General features: G+C 44.2%; 1 protein-coding gene across 3 annotated transcripts in view; it reads left to right on the top strand.

The window, feature by feature from the left end:
- Window positions 1-6,086: 6,086 nt before the first annotated feature.
- LOC106563207 (guanine nucleotide-binding protein G(z) subunit alpha) overlaps window positions 6,087-27,629 on the top strand; it is a 54,915-nt gene continuing 33,372 nt past the window's right edge. Inside the window, exons 1-2 of one of the 3 annotated variants that reach the window (XM_045690010.1) lie at window positions 6,101-6,361; window positions 19,629-19,805. The gene's annotated coding sequence lies outside the window, so the exon portion shown is untranslated. Of the gene's footprint in view, window positions 6,362-19,628; window positions 19,806-27,629 lie in introns of all 3 variants that reach the window. The other 2 variants (XM_014128552.2, XM_014128553.2) reach the window with 2 other exon arrangements.

The raw sequence follows: 27,629 nt of genomic DNA, 5'->3' as shown, positions 1-27,629 counted from the left end.
CTGCGCCGGTGCCCAGTCCAGGCACGGCGACCAGCCCAGCTCCAAGGCCGGAGCCTTCCTCTGCGCCAGTGCCCAGTCTGGGCGCGGCGTTCAACCCAGCTCCATGGCCGGAGCCTTCCTCTGCGCCGATGCCCAGTCCAGGCACGACGTTCAGCCCGGCGCCATAGCCGTATCCGGGGTCTGGGTGGGGGTTACGACCTGCACCGGAGCTGCCACCAACGCTAGATGCCCACCCGGACCCTCCCCTATTGAGTCAGGTTTTGCGGCCGGAGTCAGCACCTTTGGGGGGGGGGGGGGGTACTGTCACACCCTGACCATAGAGAGCCTTTTATTCTCTATGTTGGTTAGGTCGGGGTGTGACTAGGGTGGGTAATCTAGGTTGTTCTATTTCTATGTTGGCCTTGTATGGTTCCCAATCAGAGGCAGCTGTTTATCGTTGTCTCTGATTGGGGATCATATTTAGGCAGCCATTTCCCCACTGTGTTTTGTGGGATCTTGTTTTGTTTATGTGTAGTTGCCTGTGAGCACTCCATAGCTTCACGTGTTCGTTTATTCTTTATTGTTTTTTTGAGAGTTTAATTTAATAAACATGTGGAACCCAGATCACGCTGCGCTTTGGTCCGAGTATGCTTCCAACGACGATCGTGATAACAGGGATGAATTGGCGGGTGATCAAATGTGTTAGTCAAATGTGTGATCACCTCACCAACTGCACTGTGCTAATTTCAGTGGTTTGAAAATGAGATACCGATCGAATTCTGCAATGCTTCTCTGAAGGAGAGAGAAAGAGAGCGAGAGAGATCTTTATATCAGGTGTTGCACATCCTGTACACAGCTGGGCCACAGTTGATGATTCAAAGTGCTTCATTACATATCTGAAATGATTCAAATGGGGTCTGAGCACAGTGTCAGTATTGTTGTGGATGCAGGGAGAGCGCTCCAGCCCACCCGCCAGTCACATGGAGTAAGGGGAAAGACATTGTGTGTGTTGGAGTCATCCCTGTTAAAGAGATTCTCCAGTACTTTTGTATACTTTTTAGCCAGTAGTTTTGAAAGCCAAAAGTGGTCCCTGAAAATTGCATACTACATCTATGCAGATGCACCACATCATTGAACTCTCTTGCGCTCTGCTGTGTGTGCCTCTTGCTAGCTGTTACTTAAATGGCAAGGGGCTAAAACTCATTGGATAGAACTTTAATTGCTAGGGGCTGGCCCGCATGGGGGGAAATGTAAGGAAAATGGCTCATCACAGCTTCCAGAAAAACAGGATTTTGTAAACGTGTTCATAGATTATGTTTGGATGAACTACACATTGACACATCCAGCCCAAAGGGGAGGTTTAAGAAATACTTACAAGTCGCCAAAGTGCATGTCTTTAACACAGCTAGGCCCTATGTTCCTCTATCTGCTTGTTTACATCCCAGATCCCAGACTGTTAACCTTTTGCGTCATCGCATCGCAAGACATGCTTTACCCATTTACAATAGCCTAAACTCTATGTCTGGGTGTCGGACAAAATTGCAGCGATTGGGAGATTAGTTTTCTTTTCCATAGTAATAGTATGTGGTTATGATAAGGACTGGAGTCTGAGACAATGTGGGTGTCGGGGGAAGCCGTGTCTGGACCTTTCTCTGGTCGATGTCCTTTAAAACCATTTGTGCCACCTTACCGAGCAGGTGTTGTGACATCCCTGCCACGTGGCGAGTAGCAGGTATTATCCTTGGCTGTACCACACAATGCCAGACACCAGTGCCGAGATGCAAAACACATTCTCAGGGACGGGATCGACAACAACAATGGGCGTTTTACAAGACCCATGAAAATATTAGTCACCATTGTTTGTTGACGGAAGATCATGTTCCAAAACAAAGCCTCTGCTTGCCTTAAGTGGAACAACAATGCAGATATCACATAACGAAATGATACTGCATGGTTACTCAGTTATCACTGATGCTACTTCCGTTGTGATGATGCAATGTTTTGAAATGGAGAGGCTGGTGACTTGATGCTGTAGCTGAGGTGACAGTGCAGGCGGGCGGCGAACCTGTCTGTCTCCCTGTCTCCCAGGGCAGGCTGGGTGTACTCCTGCTTGGAGCACCTCAGCTCCACTCCGTACTGCTGGGATCCAGGGTTCTGTGGGATCCGGGGGAGCCAACACTGTTACCTCGTCTGATATGAAAGCTTGATCAAAGCTGCCCCGTTCTGCCCGACCGATTTCCACAGGATTAAGGATTAGGGAGACATGAAGCTGGGAGAGAGGCACAGAGACCATCTGAGAGAGAAGGGGAGAAACAGAGGGAGGGTGAGACAAAGTCAGAGGGATGTAGAGAGAGCGAGACAGAGCAATAGTATTAGAGAGAGAAGGGGGGATGGGTAATGATGGACAATCACTGTTATGAATGAGTGGTGCTTTATGCAGCCATTTGGACTGGCACGTGCATCTGTTCCTAAATGAAAGTAGGGGTGCACAGCAGGGCCACTGAGGATGGAGTCATAGTGACAAACAGGCTGGAAACAGCAGGAAAATGTCAAAACAATGATGATGAAAAGGTTTATCTCTGTCTTTTAAACAGTACCAGCAAATTCATGTTTATGACAGTTTGTGAAAACTGTGTTTACAGTCTACAAGAGGGCAAGTTGGAAAATGCAATGAATTATTGTCATCAGCCTAATGCTGTGTGCTTGTGGTGCTGGAAAATGCTTCTGTCATTGATATGTCATCGATAGCTGGTGATTATTTGCCCTTTCAGTTCATTGTCGATCACTGGTCTTGTTGGAAGTGAGAACTCTGTTGAGATGATGAACACAAGATGCAGAACTTGCTATATTCTAGAATTTGGTTGCATGACCTGAAGGTTTCTATTCAGATACATTTCCTGTATATGATCAGATATGCTTCTTTTTCAAGATGCAATTTGCATGTCGCAGTCTTTTTCCCCACACACATACATTCTTATGTAATCAAAATGGCAAATACCTAGACGTTCCAAATGCAGTTTACAGGAAATCCACAGGAAATCTTTCAATGACAGTCATTTTGTCTCAGCAGAATCATCAGCATAACAGAGATTTGTCTCTTCAGATTGAGGAAAACCATGTGACTTTAACTCACATAGGGAGTATGTATGGGCACCAGAGCAAAGATTGTATACCTGATATTTTCAGGTGGGATTAGAAATAAAATAACAAAGATAGACCAGAAAACTGTCTTAGACATTCTTGTAACCTTTATGTACCTTTTAGTCTACCTTGTGTTTTATTACACTGAAAATAAATGGTACTGTACGCTAGGGCTGGGCGATAAATCAATATCAATAATTAGAGGTAATTACTTCCCTCAATAATGATATAAAACGTTTAGATTCATTTTCGATAATGTCGATATAGAATAATTAGGTACAGCAGTCCATTTCACCTCTGACGCAGCAGGAACGTGTGACAATGTGCATTTAGCACCTCGAGTGATGGAGTAGCCACTATTAACCACGAAAAATGAGTGATATAGGCGAAAACAGTGGCAGTGATAGCCATGGAGAAGGAGCAGCTTCCAACGAAGAAATAAGTGATAAAAAGGGTTAATCTGTTTCAGTAATTTGGAAGTGGTTTGGATTTTTGAAGTCCGACAAAGAGCAGAGCAATACGACAAACCTTGATAAACGCCCCTCAAGCACCAGCCAATCTAGGGATGTTTGCCCGAAGCAGTCAACACTGACAGCGTTTATGCCCTACAAGCAAACATCGAAAAGACAATGACATCACAAATGCTATTATGCATTGCATTGCTAAGGACATGCTACCAATTAGCACAGTCGAAAAGGAAGGTTTCAAGAGGCTTATCAATTTAATTGACCCCAGGTACGTGCTCCCTGGCCACAAACATGCAACTATTTTCCTTAAAGTATAATTTTATGTGTAGCTCACGTAATTCTAAAAAAATTGAACCTTTATTCAACTAGGCAAGTTAGTTAAGAACAACTTCTTATTTACAATGATGGCCTATCAGGGAACAGTGGGTTAACTGCCTTGTTCAGGGGCAGAACGACAGATTTTTACCTTGTCAGCTCGGGGATTCGATCTAGCAACCTTTCGGTTACTGGCCCAACGCTCTAACCACTAGGCTACCTGCTGGTTACTGGCCCAACACTCTAACCACGAGGCTACCTGCCTAGTGGTTTGTTCAGGCATTAGGCATTCTTGAGTCTGAAGCAGATATGCACCTTTTAAACATTATTTGATTAATATCGTGATAATTATCATTATCGAATGAAAAAATATATAGATATCGTGATAATTGATTTGCCATATCGCCCAGCCCTACTGTACGCCACGCTTTTCACAAGTGGCAATGCATCATAAATCAGGACTGTATGTCAAATCAACTGTATATGTAAATGTAGGACACTTATATATTCAAATCCCTTTAGTTATAAGAAAACAAGATGCTATTCATGCATAAAGATGGTCACAATGACCAGGTTCTTTTGTAGGTGAACGTGTTGTAGTTAAAGTTGCATATGATAGTGGCAATGAATTGGGTCAAGAAGACATTGTTTTCTTATGAGGCAACTTCAGGGAGGCTTTTTCATGCCTCGAGAGAATGAAAGGAATCATTTTGGTGGTAAACTGTGGATTGGACCATATCCCATCCTTTATGTCTATGGTTTGGCACATCACATTTTGTTATTGGAGGTTATAACCTCTAGGGAATTCTAAGGGGAGACAAATAGATAGAGCCATTCTCCTCCCCTTGATTTCTATCTCTCTCGCTCGCTCTCTCGTTCTCTCTCTCTCTCTACCTCTTTTGACAGATTACTGGTTCTTAAATTGTACGGATTAACAATTCCTCATGTCCAGTCTTCCTTACAGGGTGAGAGTGAGAGAGGCAGACAAAAAGTGAGAGACTAGAGAGAGACTGAAAGATTGAGTAGCTAGCACTAGCTCATTTATGACCCATAACCCAGCAGCCAACAGGGAGGGAGAGAGAGGCTGTGGTGGGACAATGACAAGCTTCCAACCCCCCCCCTCACAGCATCTGCCTGTCAGGCTGGATTAACAGGTCTGGTTGAGGGGTCAGAGGTCAGTGGAGGCAGACATGTCTACTAGTACCTACCCCCACCAGATGTGCTGCTCTTCACTGGATCTAGTGAATTCATTGAGCATTTATTTAATAGCATTTATTGAGAGTATGGTGTACTTTAGGAGTTCTAAGAATTACAGTTCTCATTTCCTCACCACATCCCCAGCAATCTGATACTGGGTTTCTTTCTCCTAGCCAGGGGGTGTGAGAAGACTTCCTTTACTGCTATTGGCTCAAACCGAGGAGTCTCCTTACACACACACAGCCCTTGTCCTTAATGATGGATGTGCAGTCAACGTCATGCAGTGGCTTCAGCAATATAACCTGTGTGTGTGTGTGTGTGTGTGTGTGTGTGTGTTCCCTTGTTATGGGTATAAGCAGAAGGTCTGTTTTTACCAAAGATAGATGAGGTGATGAGAACAGCAAGCACTGCCCCTTCACATCGCATACTAGTATTTTTAATTTGTCAGCCTATCTATCTGTTCATGGTTAGAGCCAATAGCAGTAAAGGAAGTGGTCCTTCTGTCACAGAAACTGTTGGCACGGAAACAGCACATTACACCATTATCCAATCCCCCTCCCAGTCCCCTAGCGTCATCCCTCCTCTCCCGTCCCTTCATCTCCCCTCCACACTCTCGCTCTCTCTATCATGCATGCTATTCTAGCCATGAATGAAACCTCAGCCAAGGCTACTGTTGACTTGTCATAGACCAGAGAAAGAGAATAAGCAGGGTTGTTATACATTGAATAACACACATAACCAGGCCTTTCTATTGCTGCTCTGTCCGTTTTTATTTCCATGTTTTACATTTTCCCTTCATATGGCAATGCAACAAACAGATTCTATTGTATTCTGTTTTTGTCACCACTCTGTGTTCTGTTTAGCTTGGTGCCATTTTTCCCCTCTGTTTCTCTCATGATTTAATCCTGTCCGTTTCCCCCTTCTCTTTATCTCTGCGGACTCCTCCCTTCTCTTTATCTCTGCTGACTCCTCCCTTCATTTCCCTCTCCCTCCGCTCTCTGACACACTCAAACACGCACACACGCCCTCCTCCCCCATCGCTGCAGTGTCTCAACTGCCTTGGAGCAAACAAGAGAGGAAATAGAACAGACAATAATAAGAGAGACGAGAAAGAGGGGGATAGAAAGAGAGAGACTATGCGTGGAAGAGAGAGTGTGTTATAGGAGAATGTTGGACTAAGGGTGGATTGCACACTGCTTATCTCTCCCATGCGAGTGTTTGTCTGCAGTATCCCTGGTGAACGGACCCTGGACGGTGAAACGGTAAGCCTGCCTGCTTTATTTTCTCACACTCTTTCGTTTTGTCATCACCACTAAGTTGGCCCTCTTTGTTTGGCTGGGGTGAGGAATTGCTGTGTAATTGGATTCAAGTGGAGGAACAGGATCTTTCATGAAGGTGATGTTCTGAGATGGCACCAAGGCTAGGCTGTTTCTCCAGTTCCCTCCTCTCTGTGTAGGTGGACTAGGAGAGCCAGTGTCTGAGTACATATCCTCCTTGATACAGCCTTCATAGATACAGTATATGGTTATGTTGGGGAATGGTAAATCGGGATGTGTGCGTGCTCTGTCCATCCCATCGATCATGAGCGAACGAGAAGGAGAGAGGTAAGAGAGGGAGAGAGGTAAGAGAGGGAGAGAAGTAAGAGAGGGAGAGAGGTAAGAGAGGTGGGAGAGGTAAGAGAGGTGGGAGAGGTAAGAGAGGTGGGAGAGGTAAGAGAGGGAGAGAATTAAGAGAGGTGGGAGAGAAGTAAGAGAGGGAGAGAGGTAAGAGAGAGAGAGAAGTAAGAGAGGGAGAGAGGTAAGAGAGGTGGGAGAGAAGTAGAGGGGGGAGAGAGGTGAGAGAGGTAAGAGAGGGAGAGAATTAAGAGAGGTGGGAGAGAGGTAAGAGAGAGAAGTAAGAGAGAAAGAGAGGTGGGAGAGAGGGAGAGAGGTAAGAGAGGTGGGAGAGGTGGGAGAGAGGAAGAGAGGTGGGAGAGAAGTAGAGAGGGAGAGAGGTAAGAGAGGTGGGAGAGAAGTAGAGGGGGGAGAGAGGTGAGAGAGGTAAGAGAGGGAGAGAATTAAGAGAGGTGGGAGAGAGGTAAGAGAGAGAAGTAAGAGAGAAAGAGAGGTGGGAGAGAGGTAAGAGAGGTGGGAGAGGTGGGAGAGAGGAAGAGAGGTGGGAGAGAAGTAGAGAGGTGGGAGAGAGGGAGAGAGGTAAGAGAGGGAGAGAAGTAAGAGAGGGAGAGAGGTAAGAGAGAGGTAAGAGAGGGAGAGAAGTAAGAGAGGTAAGAGAGGTGGGAGAGAGGTAAGAGAGGTGGGAGAAAGGTGGGAGAGAGGTAAGAGAGGGAGAGAATGAAGAGAGAGGTAAGATAGGGAGAGAAGTAAGAGAGAGAGAGAAGGGAGAGAGGTGGTAGAAAGGTGGGAGAGAGGGAGAGAAGTAAGAGAGGGAGAGAGGTAAGAGAGGTGGGAGAGAGGTAAGAGAGGTGGGAGAGGCAGAGAGATAAGAGAGTTGGGAGAGTGGTGAGAGGGAGAGAGGTAAGAGAGGTGGGAGAGAGGTAAGAGCGGTGGGAGAGAGGTGGGAGAGGCAGAGAGATAAGAGAGTTGGGAGAGTGGTGAGAGGGAGAGAGGTAAGAGAGCCAATAAAAGTACTGTCACGTAGGATCTGCTGATGACTGGCTTAGCGAGACAATGAATGTGACTGTGCGGTGGGAGGTGCACACACCCCATGGAGTGTTGCTCTGCAGGCAGGCACTGGGCTGGACAGATGAGCAGTGGCTTCACACTGGCATTTTAGCATCTGCCCTTGCAGCGCTCTGCCTGCCATCCCACATCAACAATAACATCAGCACATCGATCGAAAACCGTGTTGACCCAGGATGGGTGTGTGCGAGTGTGATTCTGAGAAAGTGACAGAGTGTGTGTTTCCTGCTCTCCAGTGGCCACAGCACTGAGGGTCATTTGTGACATTTTGTGTCTCTACAATCTCTCCTATCGCTAATGGAGCATTGCCATGACTCGTGGAGCGGGGGTTATTCGGCAACGCAGGGGTGTGTGTGTGTGTGTGTGTGTGTGTGTGTGTGTGTGTGTGTGTGTGTGTGTGTGTGTGTGTGTGTGTGTGTGTGTGTGTGTGTGTGTGTGTGTGTGTGTGTGTGTGTGTGTGTGTGTGAAAGAGAACCTGCGCAGGGAGGGGTCGAGGGGCTAGGGGGTTTAACAGTGGGGAGGCAGATTGGGCAGAGGGGCAGAGGTTGATGCAGCGGAGAGCGAGCAAAATGAAGAAAGAAAGCAAAGATTGGAAAACAGGACGAGAGAGGAGAGATGGAGAGAATGGAATGATAAACATTGAGGGGACAGGGCTGTTTAGCCGAGTGTCAGCTGGAGATGATGGACGATGTTGACTTGAGAACTGGCTGCGTGCGATAGGCCCAAAGAATGAAGTGAAACAGCCAACATCCAGGCCCTCGGACATCTAAAAATGGAGGCAAAAATTGTGCAATAAAATCCCACAATGCCTTGGGAACCTCTGGAGGAACACAGATAGTGAAATGAACCAGAGGATGTGAGATGAATAGCAACCTCTCCTCTGCTCCACGCAACCTACAAAAGCAGACCACATTGCATGAATTTCTTTGCAATATTAATGTAAACGGGGAGAGAATATAAATGCACTGACGACGGCAAACTGAAATCAAGACTAGCATTTATTATAGCACTTGATGATACAGGCTGGCTTTAATGTGATTATACTGTATTCATGTCATGAAGTGCCTATTGAGCAAACATTGAAGGAATACAGGATCTGCTTTCACAAATGAATTAGCTTGTCACTATTTAAATGTAAGATTACATACACAGACTACTAACAGATCAGTGTTTTTCTCACCTTTTTACAAGTTGTATGGCAATGTTATTTTATATCGAATTTTCCTGTCTATGTAACTACAGTGTAACTTCTACATACAACGGATAGACAGGCAAAGCATGTCTATTGTCACTCTTGCAATCATTCATCATTGGTAATGGGGATCCCAATAAATCAAATAAAATCATTGTTCAATCTAAATACCTATCATATTTTTGATGTGATATTATAATAAATGTGATGAATTAAAATCTATAACAATTTCACCTTCAAGGTGTAAGGTGTCGTAAGGTTAGGTTTACACATAGAAGGTGCTAGAACACATAGAAGGACCATGTAGAGTAAAAATGTGACGTGTACCAAGCAAACGTAACAACAACCAAGCCTAAATATACTATATATACAAAAGTATGTGGACACCCCTTCAAATGAGTGGATTTGGCTATTTCAGCCACACCCGTTGCTGACAGGTGTATAAAATTGAGCACACAGCCATGCAATCTCCATAGACAAACATTTGCAGTAGAATGGCCTTACTGAAGAGCTCAGTGACTTTCAATGCGTCACCGTCATAGGATGCCACCTTTCCAACAAGCCAGTTCGTCAAATTTCTGCCCTGCTAGAGCTACCCGGTCAACTGTAACAGCTGTTGTTGTGAAGTGGATACGTCTAGAAGCAACAACGGCTCAGCCGCGAAGTAGTATGCCACACAAGCTCACAGAAAGGGACTGCTGAAGCACGTAGTACGTAGAAATTATGCAACACTCACTACCGAGTTCCAAACTGCCTCTGGAAGCAACATCAGCACAAAAACTGTTCGTTGGGAGCTTCATGAAATGGGTTTCCATGGCTGATCAGTTGCACACAAGTCTAAGATCAACATGTGCGATGCCAAGCGTTGGTTGGAGTGGTGTAAAGCTCGCCGGCATTGGACTCTGGAGCAGTGGAAACGCTTTCTCTGGAGTGATGAATCACGCTTCACCATCTGGCAGTCCGGTAGACGAATCTGGGTTTGGCAGATACCAGGAGAACGCTAACAGCCCGAATGCATAGTGCCAACTGTAGAGTTTGGTGGGGGATAAATAATGGTCTGGGGCTGTTTTTCATGGTTCAGGCTAGGCCCATTAGTTCCAGTGAAAGGAAATCTTAACGCTACAGCATACAATGACATTCTAGACGATTATGGTCTTCCAACTTTGTGGCAAAAGTTTGGGAAAGGCCCTTTCCTGTTTCAGCATGACAATGCACAAAGCGAGGTCCATACAGAAATGGTTTGGCCTGCATGGAGCACTGACCTCAACCCCATCGAACACCTTTGGGCTGAATTGGAACGCCGACTGCAAGCCAGGACTAATCGGCCAACATCAGTGCCCGACCTCGCTAATTATCTTGTAGCTGAATTGAATCAAGTCCCTGTAGCAATGTTCTAACATCTAGTGGAAAGCCTTCGCAGAAGAGTGGAGGCTGTTATAGCAGCACAGGGGGGGGACCAACTCCATATTAATGCCCATGATTTTGGAATGAGATTTTTGATGAGCAGGTGTCCACATACTTTTGGTCATGTAGTGTAGGTCAGACATTTCACATCTTGGTGTGCTTTACGTTATTGGGGTATGGCAACGATTTATACTGGTAACCCTAGAGAGAAGAAACTTGACCCATAGTGATGTTTGGCACTTTCTCAAGTAGCTGCCATGTCAGTAATAGCTCCTTCTGTGCTATGGGAGACGTCCACCAAAGACAGAACCAGTAGTCTTTCAACATATGCCTCATCACTCCTACAAGTAAGGGATAATCAACGAGGAGCTATGCGTTCTTTGGAAAATAATGAACAACGAGGAAGGTGTGTTCCACGACGTGCTTGTGGGGTGAGACCATGGTATAATACAATTTTTAAACTGGGTGGTTAAAGCCCTGAATGCTGATTGGCTGACAGCCTTGGTATATCAGACCGTATACCATGGATATGATAGAACATTTATTTTTACTGCTCTAATTACGTTGGTAACAAGTTTATAATAGCAATAAGGCACCTTGGGGGTTTGTGGTATATGGCCAATATACCACGGCTAAAGGCTGTATCCAGGCACTCCGCGTTGCGTTGTGCGTAAAGACCAGCCCTTAGCTGTGGTATATTGGCCATATACCAAACCCCCTCGGGCCTTATTGCTTAAATATATCCTCAAACAAAAACATCCAGTAGCCTAAGATCCATCATTCTGTGTCTGTATTTTCTATTACATAATAATAAGTAGCTCTCAGGAAATAACTACTGAACCACAGGTCAGGGATCTTAAAAATATTAACTTAGAACATTTCTCCACTTCTATTCGCAGCCTAGATTACACTCTATTATGATGTGGCTTGATCACCCATGCAATGAGAGTGTGTTTGAAGCCTGAAGTTGGACTGAGAGGAGAGGGAATGTGGCTTAACGAAAGCAGTCAGGGGCAGAGTGTGTGAACGGAGTTGAGCGGTCGAAAATGCCGCTCATGGAGCGCTCTGGCTGACGCTCCACGTTCTTTCCATTTGCTCTGCTAAAAACCACTCCTCACTCACAGGAAGAAGAAAAAAACTGCTGCTCCAAATTAGCTCTATTCATTAAAATCACAATTTAACCAACACCTATCAATTGTTGTGACTACCTGAACCTACCATTTGGTTTTGAAGTATTGAAACCATATGATTTAAATGAAAAGTATTATAATAAACATGAAATTTCAGATAGGTTACATGTCATATTAAACAGCATATAAACACTCTAAATAGGTCAGGAGACAGACAGGGAGCCTAAGAAGGAGTAAAAATGAATTATTTAGGCTATATTATTTAAATTATTTCAAGGCTATAGCCCACAAAGAAATATATTGTAAAGCATTTGCGAGTGCGACACACTAGGCTGGTAGTCAGGAACATTAAGCGCTCAGCATTTAAGCAACATTTTGTGGGATTAAATCATTATAGTCTATACATTGCGCATATAGGCTGTGATTTACTTCGAATTATATATAAATTAAACGATGCCTTATTAGGCTCACTCTACAGTGCCTTTGAATACATTTTTAGAAACACCAGTTTGGCCAGAATATGTGGCTTCACGCTCATGTGGTGGTCCCAGGAGAGACGGCCAGCAGCAGAGAATATCCTCTCAGAATTTGCAGAGCCACTGTGGATGCGAAACACCCTTTTGGCCACTTTTGCCAGGTTGGGCAGGGATGCAGAATTTTTTTTCTACTATAGGTAGGCCTAAAGGCTTTTAGGCAAAATAACCCAATCAAAACAGAAAGCTCCTTGCAAGTTGGAATATGCCAGGACTATGGGCCAAAATCAATTATGACCTGTATAGATATATATAAAAAAAAATGTATGACCTTGTATAGATAATATAACAACAATTAAGGAAACTTTTCAGAGATCAGATTTTTTTGTTAATAAATACTTTGCTACAATGACACGTAATTAGCTGCCCACTGTCACGTCCTGACCAGTGAAAGAGGTCATTTGCCATAGTAGTATGGTCAGGGCGTGGCAGGGGGGTTTGTTTTGTATGTATTTTGGGTTTTCTGTTTCTATGTGGGTTTGTTCTAGTTGTCATTTTCTATGTGTTGGTTTTCATGTTCGGCCGGGTATGGTTTCCAATCAGAGGCAGGTGTCTTTCGTTGTCTCTGATTGGAAGCCATACTTAGGTAGCCTGTTTTTCCTTTGGGCTGGTGGGTAGTTGTTTTCCGTTTTAGTCTAAGAACCTGACGGGACTGTTGTTGGTCGTTTTCTTGTTTTTTTTGTCAAAGTGTCTTCATTAAAGAATTAAGAATGAGCACTATCCACGCTGCGTCTTGTTCTCCATTCCACGACCCCTGTGACACCCACCTCGTTCCTTTATTTTAGCATGTGCAGTAGTAAGTACACCATCATGCTTTCGGGATATGTGTCTTTTCAGATTCCGCAATGATTCTTTAGTTGTGCACACTACATCACCACACTCCATCTCCTGGTCCTCCGCATCTTGATTTTGTCACCTTGATTTTGATTTTGTGTTTCTTTATGAAAATATTTAGCAAACTCCATTACAGTAGCTAAAGCAAGGGGCTATAGCAGCACACAAATACATGCTGGGCCGGGCATGCCCTGAGCTCGTGAAGTGAGCGCTATTGGAGCGAAATTGGAGTGGGCTGGAAGGCCGACGCTCCAGAATCTCGCCCTGCGCTCCAGCCCAATTGGGCACGCGCTGCTCCTTGCTCCACTCACATACTCTGGTCAGTGGTCACTGGTAACTTTGGCTGTAATGATGGATGACAGGGATCAGCTTGTCATACCAAAGTAAATCACACGTCTCCATTGAGCGCTCTAAGGTTTTGCTGACACACAAATTGGTTAAACTCACACACTCACATCATGCCATGCCATTGCCCATGTGGTGCCATACATGACACAATGTAATATAATTGCCATATGGGTCTACAGTGAGGGGAAAAAAGTATTTGATCCCCTGCTGATTTTGTACGTTTGCCCACTGACAAAGAAATGATCAGTCTATAATTTTAATGGTAGGTTAATTTGAACAGTGAGAGACAGAATAACAACAGAAAAATCCAGAAAAAAACGTATGTCAAAAATGTTATAAATTGATTTGCATTTCTTTGTCAATGGGCAAACGTACAAAATCAGCAGGGGATCAAATACTTTTTTCCCTCACTGTATATTACGTACTTGAAATACTGGCACAGCAGTACTAGTGTAGCACAGCATGTTTCTGCAATTTTGAATGGGGCTTTTAATAACCTGCCAGTAAAGTTCCCCAAAGAACATATCAAACAGGAAAAACAACAGTTAAGTTCAGTTTCACCCCTGCTAACCAATCTCTAACATTGCCTTAGCTACTCCATTGTGTGACATAATGGCTTGGGACTGTCCTAGGGACAGCTCTAGCTTTAAAGTGTCATGCCCTTGTAGGGAGTAGAACTGGCTGACTTTACCACTTAAATCGATTGTTATATAGTACAGGGGAAATTATACAATATGCCCCTCTCCTCTTGCACTTAAGTACAATGATTTATGTGGACACATTCATGTTATATTATATTACTCTAGGCCTGCAGGCTGTGGGAATAGCCATCAAACTGGCTTCTATGAAGTTGTTCTGCTAATTCGTTCAGCAATTGAATAACTCTGATAACCCACTCTGGAATGCAGTAAACACATACATAACGCTTACTGTTAACTGTTTTTAGCAAGATACACCTTTCTCTTTGTTATTCTGTTAGGTCAAATACTGTGCCATGTCTTGTGACCCATTGTGCTAACTGGTTCTATCTCTGCTGGCACCTGAACCAACCAGTTTCTCTGCTTTTCTCCCCAGACTCAGGATAGGTGTTGCTCCAGTTACAGTGCTTTGCAAAAATATTCATCACCCTTTGCATTTTTCCTATTTAGTTGCATTACAACCTGTAACTTGAATTGATTTTTATTTGGATTTAATGTAATGGACATACACAAAATAGGCCAAATTGCAGAAGTGAAATGATTTTTCTTTTTTTTAAATGCAAAAATTTGTATTTCTTTTTTTTTTCTTCCATTTTCAAAAAAAAAAAAACCTGAAAAGTGGTGGGTGCATATGGATTCACCCCCTTTGCTATGAAGCCCCTAAATAAGATCTGGTGCAACCAATTACTTTCATAAGTCACATAATTCGTTAAAGTCCACCTGTGTGCAATCTAAGTGTCACATGATCTGTCAGATGATCTCAGTAGATATACACCTGTTCTGAAAGGCCCCAGAGTCTGCAACACCGCTAAGCAAGGGGCACCACCAAGCAAGTGGCACCATGAAGACCAAGGAGCTCTACAAACAGGTCAGGGACAACGTTGTGGAGAAGTACAGATCAGGGTTGGGTTCTAAAAAAAATATCAGAAACTTTGAACCTCCCACGGAGCACCATTATAAAAAAATTGAAAGAATATGGCACCACAACAAACCTGCCAAGAGAGGGCCGCCCACCAAAACTCACGGACCAGGCATGGAGGGCATTAATCAGAGAGTCAACAAAGAGACCAAAGATAACCCTGAAGGAGCTGCAAAGCTCCACAGCGGAGATTGAGTATCTGTCCATAGGACCAGTTTAAGCCGTACACTCCACAGAGCTGGGCTTTATGGAAGAGTATGGGCATGTGGAAGACTCCCCAAACATATGGAAGAAGGTACTCTGGTCAGATGAGACTAAAATTAAGCTTTTTGGCCATCAAGGAAAATGTCTGGCGCAAACCCAACACCTCTCATCACCCCGGGAATACCATCCATCCCCACAGTGAAGCATGGTGGTGGCAGCATCATGCTGAGGGGATGTTGTTGATCAGCAGGGACTGGGAAACGGGTCAGAATTGAAGGAATGATGATAGCGCTAAATACAGGGAAATTGTTGAGGGAAACCTGTTTCAGTCTTCCAGAGATTTGAGACTGGGACGGAGGTTCACCTTCCAACAGGCCAATGACCCTAAGCATACTGCTAAAGCAATGCTCGAGTGGTTTAAGGGGAAACATGTAAATGTCTTAGAATGGCCTAGTCAAAGCCCAGACCTCAATCCAATTGAGAATCTGTGGTATGACTTAAAGATTGCTGTACACCAGCGGAACCCATCCAACTTGAAGGAGCTGGAGCAGTTTTGCCTTGAAGAATGGGCAAAAATCCCAGTTGCTAGATGTGCCAAGCTTATAGAGACATACCCCAAGAGATTTGCAGCTGTAATTGCTGTAAAAGGTGGCTCTACAAAGTATTGACTTTGGGGGGTGAATAGTTATGCACGCTCAAGTTTTCTGTTTTTTGTCTTATTTCTTATTTGTTTCACGAGAGAAAAAATATTTTGCATCTTCAAAGTGGTAGGCATGTTGTGTAAATCAAATGATACAAACTCCCCCCAAAAAATCTATTTTGATTCCAGGTTGTAAGGCAACAAAATAGGAAAAATGCCAAGGGGGGTGAATACTTTCGCAAGCCACTGTAAATTGGCTCAGTGTTTGTCTTTGTTTTGGGTTTGTAATCCAGTCCAGGTATACTGGGCCAAAGTATCATCTCCCCGGCACCCGTGTGGAGGATACAATAAAATCAGAGAGAGAGGATTTATGACTGTTAGTTGGACTGAACCGAATTGGGGTGGGGTTTTGTCCGTTCATAGTAACATTACAGTAAATAAGGATTCGATTATCATTGAGTCTTATAAATTAATTGATGTAGATTTACATCTTTCTCCAGTCCCTTCCTCTCTTTCTCTCTAATCTGTGTTGGCGCTCAGAACCAGGCCCTGTGTGTATGCCTGAGGACAATGGGCCCTCCTCCCAGCACTCCTTACTGGGGGCAGAGCAGAGGGACTAACAGAGCATCTTTGTGTTCCATTCCTCACACATAACTGTAGTCATATGACAGACAGCAAGGAGGTGGAGGAGGGGAAGGGTGGTGGCGGGGAGGGATGGAAGAAGGGAAGGGTGGTGGCGAGGAGGGATGGAGGAAGGGAAGGGTGGTGGCGAAGAGGGGGGGATGCTCTGGACTGGAGGACCATCGGGGGTGTTGAAGAGTGTTTCAGGGGCGACAGTATTTGAGTGTGTGTGTGTGTGCTGTGACCATAGCGGCTGCTGGCTGTAGGTCAGGAACCTGGACAGCACGACCAAAGTGTCCCAGGGAAATAAATGAAGCCTACCCAGCTAGCGCATTTGGTTCCTTGGAAGTTGTGTGAACATACATTTTTGGTTTCCCATTGATTCTGGGAACAGATCAATGTAAATAGTCGGGGTGGCCACTCGATTAATTGTTCAGCAGTCTTATGGCTTGGGGGGTAGAAGCTGTTAAGGAGCATTTTGGTCCTAGACTTGGCACTCCGGTACCACTTGCTGTGTGGTAGCAGAGAGAACAGTCTATGACTTGGGTGACTGGAGTCTTTGACCATTTTTTGGGTCTTCCTCTGACACCGCCTAATATATAGGTCCTGGATGGCTGGAAGCTTGGCCCCAGTGATGTACTGGGCCATATGCTCTACCCTCTGTTGCACCTTATGGTCAGATGCCGAGTAGTTGCCGTACCAGCACCTGTGCCTCGGGCTGCCCATCAGGCTCGCCCAGGTGGGACATCGGGTGGCGCCCCTAGGGGGGGTGTTGGGGGGTACTGTCACGCCTGCTCCCTCTCTTCCCCCCTGGTGCTCGAGGGTGTCAGGCTCCCCAGAATTACGCACTACTGCCACCATCATTACGCACACCTGCCTACCCCCGTCACGCGCATCAGCAATTATTGGAATCACCTGGACTCGCTCACCTCTGTCATTGCCTCCCCTATATCTGTCTGTTCCCTCGCTCTGTTCCCCACTTCAGCATTGATTGTCACATGTCATTGTATACCCATGTGCTGACGCTGTTCCTGTCTTGTTCCATGTCTGTTTCAATTAAATGTTTGACTACCCATACCTGCTTCTCTACTCCAGCGTCGGTCCTTACATCGTGCTTGGCCACGCAGTCGTGGGTGAACAGGGAGTACAGGAGGGGACTAAGCACACCTGAGGGGCCCCAGTGTTGAGGATCAGCATGGCATATCTGTTGTTGCCTACCCTTACTACCTGGGGGTGGCCCGTCATGAAGTCCAGGATCCAGTTGCTGATTGAGGCATTTGTCCCAGGGTCCTTAGCTTAGTGATGAGCTTTGTGGGCACTATGGTGTTGAATGCTGAGCTGTTGTCAATGAACAGCATTCTCACATAGGTGTTCCTTTTGTTCAGGTGGGAAAGGAAAGTGTGGAGTGCGATTGAGATTGCGTAACCTGTGGATCTGTTGGTGTGGTATGCGAATTGGAGTGGGTCTAAGGTTTCTGGGATGATGGTGTTGATGTGAGCCATGACCAGCCTTTCAATGCCCTTCATGGCCACCGACGTGAGTGCTACAGGGCGGTAATCATTTAGGCAGGCCACCTTTGCTTTCTTGGGCACAGGGACTATGGTGGCCTGCTTGAAACAGGTAGGTATTAAAGACTCGGTCAGGGAGAGATTGAAAATGTCAGTGAAGACACTTGCCAGTTGGTCTGCGCATGCTTTGAGTACAAGTCCTGGTAATCCTTCTGGCCCCACGGCTTTGTGAATGTTGACCTGTTTAAAGGTCTTGCTCACATTGGCTATGGAGAGTGTGATCACACTGTCGTCCATAACAGCTGGTGTTTGCATGCATGCTTCAGTGTTGCTTGCTTCGAATCAAGCATAAAAGGCATTTAGCTCCTCTGGTAGGCTCGCGTCACTGGGCAGCTCGCGGCTGGGTTTCCCTTTGTTGTCCGTAATAGTTTGCAAGCCCTGCCACCTCCGACGAGCGTCAGAGCTGGGGTAGTAGGAATCAATCTTAGTCCTGTATTGACGCTTTGCCTGTTTGATAGTTTATCTGAGGGCATTGCGGGATTTGTTATAAGCGTCCGGATTAGTGTCCCGCTCCTTGAAAGCAGCAGCTCTAGCTTTTAGCTCGGTGCAGATGTTGCCTATAATCCATGGCTTCTGGTTGGGATATGTATGTATGGTCACTGTGGGGACGACGCCGTCAATGCCACTATTGATTAAGCCAGTGACTGAGGTGGTATCTCCTCAGTGCAATTGGATGAATCCTGGAACATATTCCAGTCTGTGCAAGCAAAACAGTCCTGTAGTGTAGCATCCGCGTCATCTGCCCACTTCCGTATTGAGCAAGTCACTGGTACTTCCTGCTATAGTTTTTTCTTGTAATCAGGAATCAGCAGAATAGAATTATAGTCAGATTTGCCAAATGGAGGGCGGCTAGAGCTTTGTATCCGTCTCTGTGTGTGTAATGCTTTCTTTAGGAGAAGTATCGGAGTCAGGCGCAGGACACAGGTATGAGTGCAAACAAAACGTGTTTACTCAAAACTATAATCAAACTTTTCCCACAGTAATAAAACATAGTTGGGAGAAACACCTCCAACAACTACAAAACAGGAAACAATCACGGACAAGACAAACAGGAAAGCCAGAGGGTTAAATAATGAACATAATCAGGGAATATGAAACAGGTGTGTATAATTAAGACAAAACCAAACGAACAGGGAAACATAGATCGGTGGTAACTAGTAAGCCGGTGACGTCGACCGCCGAACGCCGCCTGAACAAGGAGAGGGGCCGACTTCGGCGGAAGTCGTGACAGTGTGTGGAGTAAAGGTGGTCTAGAGTTTTTTTCCCTCTGGTTGCTCATGTGACATGCTGGTAGAAATTAGGTAAACGGATTTAAGTTTCCTTGCATTAAAGTCCCTGACCACTAGGAGCGCCGATTCTGGATGAGCATGTCCTTGTTTGCTTATGGCCTTATACAGCTTGTTGAGTGCGGCCTTAGTGCCAGCATCGGTTTGTGGTGGTAAATGGACGGCTCCGAATAATATAGATGAGAACTCTCTTGGTAGATAATGTGGTCAGGCGGGCAATACTTCAAGACTTCTTTAATATTCGACATCGTGCACCAGCTGTTATTGACAAATAGACACACACCCCCGCCCATCGTCTTACCAGACGTAGCTGCTCTGCCCTGCCAATGCACAGAAAACCCAGCCAGCTCTATATTATCCATGTCGTCATTCAGCCACGACTCGGTGAAACATAAGATATTACAGTTTTTAATGTCCCTTTTGGTAAGATAGACTTAATTGTAGATCATCAAGTTTTTTTTCATATGATTGCAGATTGGCCAATAGTACTGATGGTAGTGGTACACTCGCCTCCGAATTCTCACAAGGCACCCCGACCTCCGCCCCCATCTTTTCTTCACACGAATGACGGGGATTTGGTCCTGGTCTTGAGAAAGCAGTATATCCTTCGTGTTGGATTCATTAAAGAAAAAAATCTTCGGCCAGTTCGAGGTGAGTAATCGCTGTTCTGATGTCCATAAGCTTTTTTCGGTCATAAGAGACGGTAGCAGGAACATTATGTACAAAATAAGTTACAAACAATGCGAAAAAACAAACAACATAGCACGGTTGGTTAGGAGCCCGTAAAACGTCAGCCATCCCCTCCGGCGGCATTAACCATGAATAATGCCTAAGCAAATTAATTTCCATATGTCCTGTCTGTGCTAGAAGTTTAAAACAGTTAACCCAAACTAAGCTAGCAGTGTTATTGAAACATTATTTAATTACCTTCAAATAACCTATAATTTCCATTTTCAGAATGTCAATAAAACTTCCCAGGAAAACTTTCAGGGAACCATAGAAAAACATTCTCAGAACCTCCTTGCAACCTAAAAATGTACGTTCCCAGAAATGGCTTCATTCCCAGAACCAATGGGAAACCAAAAACGTATGTTCCCACAACTTCCAAAGAACCAAATGTGCTATCTGGGTATGCTAATGAGGATACCTTTGTATTCATGCATTCCAACTATGCCAGTATAATAGGAAACAGAGTGAATTATATTATGCTGCTTGATGAAGTTAAACAAGTATTCAGACTGATTGAACTTTCGTAAACAACATTATATTTCAGCTGAATTTTCCTCATCCTGGCCCAATGATGAAACCACCAACTGCAGGATGTAACTGACGGTGGCTTACAGCAGACACAAAATGGCGGTTCCCCCACAGTTTCCAGTCTGTTGCAACAACAACATTTTTGACATGACCAATATGAAACTGTGTTTGTGCATGTGTTAGTAGAAGGCAATTCCACGGTAACAGAATTGCGCTGAGACTTAGATTTTTCACTTAAAATGTATGCCAAACAAAAAACATTGATTTCAAAGTTGAACAAACCGTACATCTCTATGCACAATGACTACTTTTAACAATTTACACTGAACATTTTACAAAAACAAGTGCAAGAACTATGCAGATGGAAAGTTTGGTAACAGAATTTCAGTAAAATATCCCTCTTTTTTTTATGTGACCACATTTTCCCACAGCTGTTAAGTATCTGCTGCTTATGATTCAAAGATGTCTGCAGAAAAGAATGGGGTGTAATTTATGACATGACACCTTGAATTTGAAAACATATATTTTGGTTATTTAACTACAGTAAGTGAAGAGGATTTACACCCGGTAACAGAATTGCAGTTATGAAATTTTATCATGGGTCCCTGATCTGTACTACACAAAAAATGCATAATTCTGGATATGAATGGCATTCTCTTCATGGTGATGTCTCCTAAATAGGTACACAAAGGTAGAAATATCCAATATCCTCCTTTGGATATGTAGGTATTATTCTACACACTGGCTATTATTTGAATGAGACCCAACACCAAACAAGACCAAATTTGGTTGGTCCAGACCGGACCAAATCTGAACCAATCAACCAATCATATGTTTAACAAGTCTGGACATCAAAGTAATAATAATTAGGTGGATAATAGTTTCAGTATAGTTAGTTTTTTAAACAGATTTGTTAATTATTTTATTTCAGTTTACTGAATTGTTTTTTCATGATTGGTTTTCATTTTAGTTTCAGTTTTAGTTGAATGTAATAACTGTGGTGTACTCAACTGTGTACTGAAGTATACTTTACTTTTCTTTACTGTACTACTCTACTGTGCTCTACTGTACTGTAATGTACTGTCCAAACTTGTTAAACATAGACATCTATGATTGGTTCAGATTTCTTTCAGTCTGGACCAAGTCATGTACGTCGATGTCTGGGACAAATGAAGGCCAGTCCATACGTCTGTGGACATTGAAATCTGAATAGGATCATTTTTAAAACTAAATATAAGTGTTATTAGCTGGCAGGGGTCTTTACCTCAACATTGTGTTTATATGTATTTCTGATAATTTTTTTGACTTTTTCTAGTAGATGTTTTCTAAGACCCCTTTTCTATCTGTTTGACAATAAATCAAAGCCTTACACACACACACACACACACACACACACACACACACACACACACAAAACTTGGAGAAAATAGGCTTTGTACACATCATAAATAATGTCCACATAAGGTGGAGGCAATTGTGTTTCCTCAAGGTCATTGATCATTACACTATGTGATAAAGTACCAAAGGCATCTATAAGGTCTAAAAACACAATGTAAAACTTGGTGGATTCATGCTTGAAGTCATCAATTCCTGTTTTTAGGCAGAAAACAAGCACATTCTTGCCCTGTTTTTCCATATATGCCTTTTGTTAGGGAGAGAGAATGCCTATAGCTACAAGCCATGGTAGTATGCAGGCGAGCAAGCATTTCATGAACACTTTCTAGACCGAGGGCAAGAGGGAGATGCCTCTCCATGTAGATGGATCATCTGGAACATTGTCTTTTTAGGGTATTCTGTGGATAAGAGCACCCTTCCATGAGTCAGGTACCTTTCCATTCATCAGACAGACTGACACACACACATATACATACACACACACACACACACACACACACACACACACACACACACACACACACACACACACACACACACACACACACACACACACACACACAGCTTGCTGGACTCTCCACCTTGTACCATCCTTTCTCTTGAGTAGGCTGGCTCACGGCTCTGCCTGTGCACAAACGTGCCATTGTCAGCACTGGCTGGCCTTGTGATTCAGTGTGACCCACTCCATCGGCGGGACGGGGAGGCAGAGGGGCGCAGGCAGGCACTGAGGCGAGGCAAACCAAACACAGACCCTTATTACACAATAGGATTTACTACACTGAGCCACCACCCCCACCCTGCTCCCAACTTTCTCTACAGCTCACTGTTTTGAACAGATGAAAAATGAACACTGCCCTTCAGTGTTTACCATGACATACAAGCAGTGTACCGAGGGGTATCCAAGCATAGACCTCTTAGCTAAACACCCAGGCCCAGAAAAAGAGTAAGTGAGTGTACCAAATGTTGAACAAACACAATGGTCAAGGCCAGATCTTCAGTCTACACTGTAAGTGGCCCATGCACAAATGTTCTCAAACAACTGAATGATTGTCGGTGTTGAAAACCAAAACATTTATCAAATCATTCAGTTAAATAGCTATTATTAGGGCACTTGGTAACGTGTGTGTTGTGTATAAGACCACAGCATACAGTGTGTTTTTGAGAGAAGCTTAGTCGTTGTGCTGGCGGAGGAAGCATTACTTAATACTGTGTGCTTTCTGTGTGCGTCCATATTTGTGTGGTGAGACAAGTTTAAGGCATGGGGTTGGTAACACTTTATTTGAATGTTCCCTCTTAATCCCTACATAAGATAATCATAAACATGAATTATATTGTAATTCTAAGTGTAACAATAGTTTACGACAACAGTCTGTGCTGTAAACATGTTATGACAGAAATGTTTGATTAAGTGTTACAGTGAAGAAGAAAAAATAAAAGAGTTAAGAGGAAGAATTCTCATGGTAATATTCTCTCGATGACGTTATCCCTGGCAGGAAAGAGTAATTGTGAAGTTGGCCCGCAGTCCTATCCCAGCAGCCCCAATAGGGGAGTAAATGCTCTCACTATGACCCAATCCCACACATCCCACACCCAGCTCCCAGAACAGGGGAAGATGCCTGGGATTTCCTGAGGCCAATTAAAAGTTCTGGCACGAGTCCGGAAGGAAGAAACTTCTGGGTGTCCTCTGATGCACCCCAGGAGGCTTAGGAAATTAATGATTATAATAAATGACTTGAACTTGCTGATTGAACACAAGGGCCCAGATCTGGTTGCAGCTCTGATCCATTTATCCATATAGAATAAAATGAGACTGTCAGAGGCCCTGAGCTTCACCTCATATGACAGGAGTTCAGGGTAATCCTGGGGGAAAGTCAGCTGACACATATTGGAGTAGTTAAGGTGTTATCTGCTAACCCCGTCTCTCCCCCCTCTCTCTCCCCTCTCTCTCCCCTCTCTCTCCCCTTCTCCCCTTTCCTCTCACTGTCATGTGGGAGAGAGAACCCAGACCCAGAGTTCTGATGATGGACTAATTTTTAGGGCTTTTGAAGACTCATTTGGCATTTGTGATCTAAATGTACAGTATAGTTTGATTCAGTGTACTATCTGTGCAAATTCCAAGTCTACTGGGTATCTGACAGTCACACTAATGTCTGATAATGCATTGTATATAGAGGCCTGTTTCCAAGGTTTGATCTATTTTAGCAGCATTCCATTCCTCAAGGACAAATTACATAGGAAGGTAGGATTATGAACTGGAATCATGTCTGGGTCATTATGGGGAAACGAGGACCAGCATATTGAAGCAACAACTCTATTTGGGCCAAAGTCCCAATCTTGCATAAAGCAACACTGAAGATCACTCAGTCTGCGACTTACATCTCCTATGGTTCGGACGTAGGACGGTACGAGCGAGCTCACCGGCAGTGACTCACTACAGCGAGACAGACCATTTTCTAGGTTGGAAAATGTGTACTTCAATTGTCTCCAGAATGCAAAGCATTCTCACTAAATGTCCACATTTATTCAACATATGAAGCCAGTCATCATTTTCAGAGGCAGGTAAACATTGTGCTGTCTGTTTGTGATGGAGGGCTGTAGTGGATTTACAATGATCTGTTTCTCTGCTGCCTGCGGGATATTATATCGACATTTTGGTTCTGGTCTGAGTTTTTAGACCGTAGCGGAGCCTGCTGGTTTTGTATGCTTGGTTTTGCTTCAGTTTAAAACTCTATTTTAACACATTCTTGGGTGAGCATTTCGATCTATTGGATCAAATTCAATACATTTTGAATTATAATAAAATCCAACACTAATGAAACCCTAAAATTGATTCACGCCTTGGAACGTCTAGGGTGGTCATGGGTCATTCCTCCTCTAGTTCTTAACCAAATACTGTAAATCAATCATCTCCAGTTAATGAATTTTGCAGCACAATGCAGGCGATGCATTAATAATTACAGTGATTTCTCAGTATTCCAGTATCAGCCATGTAACTCTTGCTGCCTCAGTTTATCATCGAAAGTTTCCACCACAATGTCAATATCAGTACTTTTTACTCAATCAGTTTGTTAATCATTATTTAAAATGCCAGTTTTGTGACTATGTATTGTTTTCTTCTAGCTACTTCAGTTTAGCTCACTCTAAGTTCCCGGGATCCAGCACTTCTACTATTAAACACTGATTTACAGCTACTATCTGGTATTAAACTGTAGGTTAATCCCTCAACTGTTAAATATGATTCTTAGCAGCATTATGCTGTTAATAATCCAGACCTTTTGGACCTTTAAACACACTTGTCCACCCACTTGTCCACTGAGAAGGTGTTTTTCCCCACCCAGGCTCTAGAATAAGACCACTGCTTACTGTCTGGCAAGGTTAGTGGGATTTTCTCAGTTTCAATTGCATTTGTGTAAGTAATAGGTTAACTTCTTAAGGGTAATTTGGCAAGCAAGTTAGCTAGTTGAGTGAACAGAGACTGTACTTTAGATAGATGTGGGAGGAGTGAGTTTTAGGATTGTTAAATTATTGTAAATATTTGCCATTCTATGTCGTACATGCGTCACTAAACAACTATAGTAAACACTCCTATTAAAATAAGTGCTAAGTGCTACTAACTTTACCCTTCCTCATCCACTCCCTCTCTTTCTCTCGCCATCTGTCCTTCTCTTAACTTTATATTTCTCTTCCTCTGCCTCCCGGTCCCAGAGTGCTTTGCTTTGAGCTAAGTTCTCAGGAACAATTAAATGGCTGATTTAAGTCATGTGTACCCCATCCACCAGTCAGACGTCACAGTGCGCCTCAGAATCCCTAGCTTGGTGCGAGAAAGATTTAAAACTCGTGTCTTCAATACAAATTAGTAATTTTCTACAGAACAGGAAATTCCAGGGCCCTGCTTTTTCTAAGTAAATTAACAACACATATGTGGCTCAGTATTATTGCATGGCCTCATCCCATTGTTCACTAACTGATTTATTGGAACAAAAGGCCTGTGTTGGCTAAATAAATTATTTAGGCCCAGAACCGTCTCATGGTAAATGTTTTGATTTACAATTTTTATTGCATTACTAGTTTGTTGACAATGGTTTCACTGATCAGTTGGTTGGTCACAAGGCTGGCAAGCCATTGTCTCTGTGTCCTTGTCTGTCTATTGACACGTTCACCTGCAGCCCTCCCATCCAACCAGCTAGAATTCACAGGAACATTAGGTCCAGATTTAGTTCACTCTAAGACAGATCCTTGAGTTTCTTGCAGAGGAGGCTGGTGGGAGGAGCTATAGAAGGATGGGCTCATTGTAATGGCTGGAATGGAATAAATGGAAGAGTCTCAAACACATCAAACATATGGAAACCTCATGTTTGACTTCCATTCTATTTATTCCATTCCAGCCATTACAATGAGCCCTCCACCTAGCTCCACCCACCAGCCTCCTCTGGTTTCTTGGTAGCCTAAGAGAAAAAAAGATGCTATGATTTTGACTCTCAACATTTATTGCTTTTAAGGTGGTCTAATTCAATCACTTTAATTCAATATTAAAACAATCTGATTGGCATCCTACTTTAAGTTTGGCGATGACGACAAAGATGAAGAGGTAAAATTGCATGTCAAGCGGCATGGATCTAATTTCTTAGTATAACTGCACCAGGGTCGTTGGCACACAGTTCCACATGCAGCTGTATGAATGGCAAAGGCAGTTTGGACAGCCTCATGCACACCATTGATCGGTGTAAGTGATCAGGAGTCCCATCAGGTCAGCTCTTCTTTCACTCCCACCTTTCTTTACCATAATCTCGTTCACCAAGCTAAGCTTGGCACCGCACGTGAGCCTACTCACAACCTATTTAGGTTGCACTGCATTTCTCATTATGGTTGAATACGCTATAGGCAAATGTGTCGCACATCTCAATTGTCTCCATGTCTACCAGGGGAGCCAGGTCAGGGAGGGTAACTAACTGTAACTGACTGACCAGTGAGTCTGGTGTCCTCAGTACCCCCAGTCTGCCAGGCTGCTCCGGCAGGGAGTAAACCCTCTACCCTCCATCTCTCCCAAACTAAATGGAACATTAAAAGCATAAGCATTGTGCAAAATGATATGAGTGCTATTTCACAGTCTTTGTGGAGTGGGGTTGGCTGAGAGAGATAGAGCGAGATGGGAGAAAGAGGGGGAGATGGGAGAAGGAGGGGGAGACGTAGGGAGAGAGAGAGAGATGGGAGGAAGAGGGAGAGATGTAAGGAAAGAGAGAGAGATGGGAGAAAGAGGGGAGATGTCGGGAGAGCGAGATGGGAGAAAGAGGGGGAGATGGGAGAAGGAGGGGGAGACGTAGGGAGAGAGAGAGAGATGGAAGGAAGAGGGAGAGATGTAAGGAAAGAGAGAGAGATGGGAGAAAGAGGGGAGATGTCGGGAGAGCGAGAGAGTAAGTGAGAGAGAAAGAGAGACGGGGGATAGAGAAAGTGAGAAATGGGCGAGAGAGAGAAATGAGAGGGAGAGGGAAGAGAGGAGGGGAGGTAACCTCACCGTGATATAAAGTAACCAGTGATTGATTGTTGGGAAGAGGCCTGGGGTGTGAGTGTGTGTGCATGTGTTATGCGTGTGTGAGGGGGAGAGGGGGTAAACATTGTGAGGGGGTGGGGGGTATGCGTTGTGAGGGGGAGACGGGGTGTATGCGTGTGTGAGGGTGGTATGCGTGTGTGTGGGGGGGGTATGCATGTGTGGGGGGTATGCATGTGTAAAGGGTAGAGGGGGGTATGTGTTGTGAGTGGAAGAGGAGGGTATGCGTTGTGAGGGGGAAAGGGGGGTATGCATCTTTGAGGGGGAGAGGGTGGTAT

The sequence above is a fragment of the Salmo salar genome, chromosome ssa11, assembly GCF_905237065.1.
Source record: "Salmo salar chromosome ssa11, Ssal_v3.1, whole genome shotgun sequence".
NCBI lineage: Eukaryota > Metazoa > Chordata > Actinopteri > Salmoniformes > Salmonidae > Salmo > Salmo salar.
The sequence above is the reverse complement of the archived record's forward strand: the minus strand, read 5'-3'. Positions and strand labels throughout refer to the sequence as shown.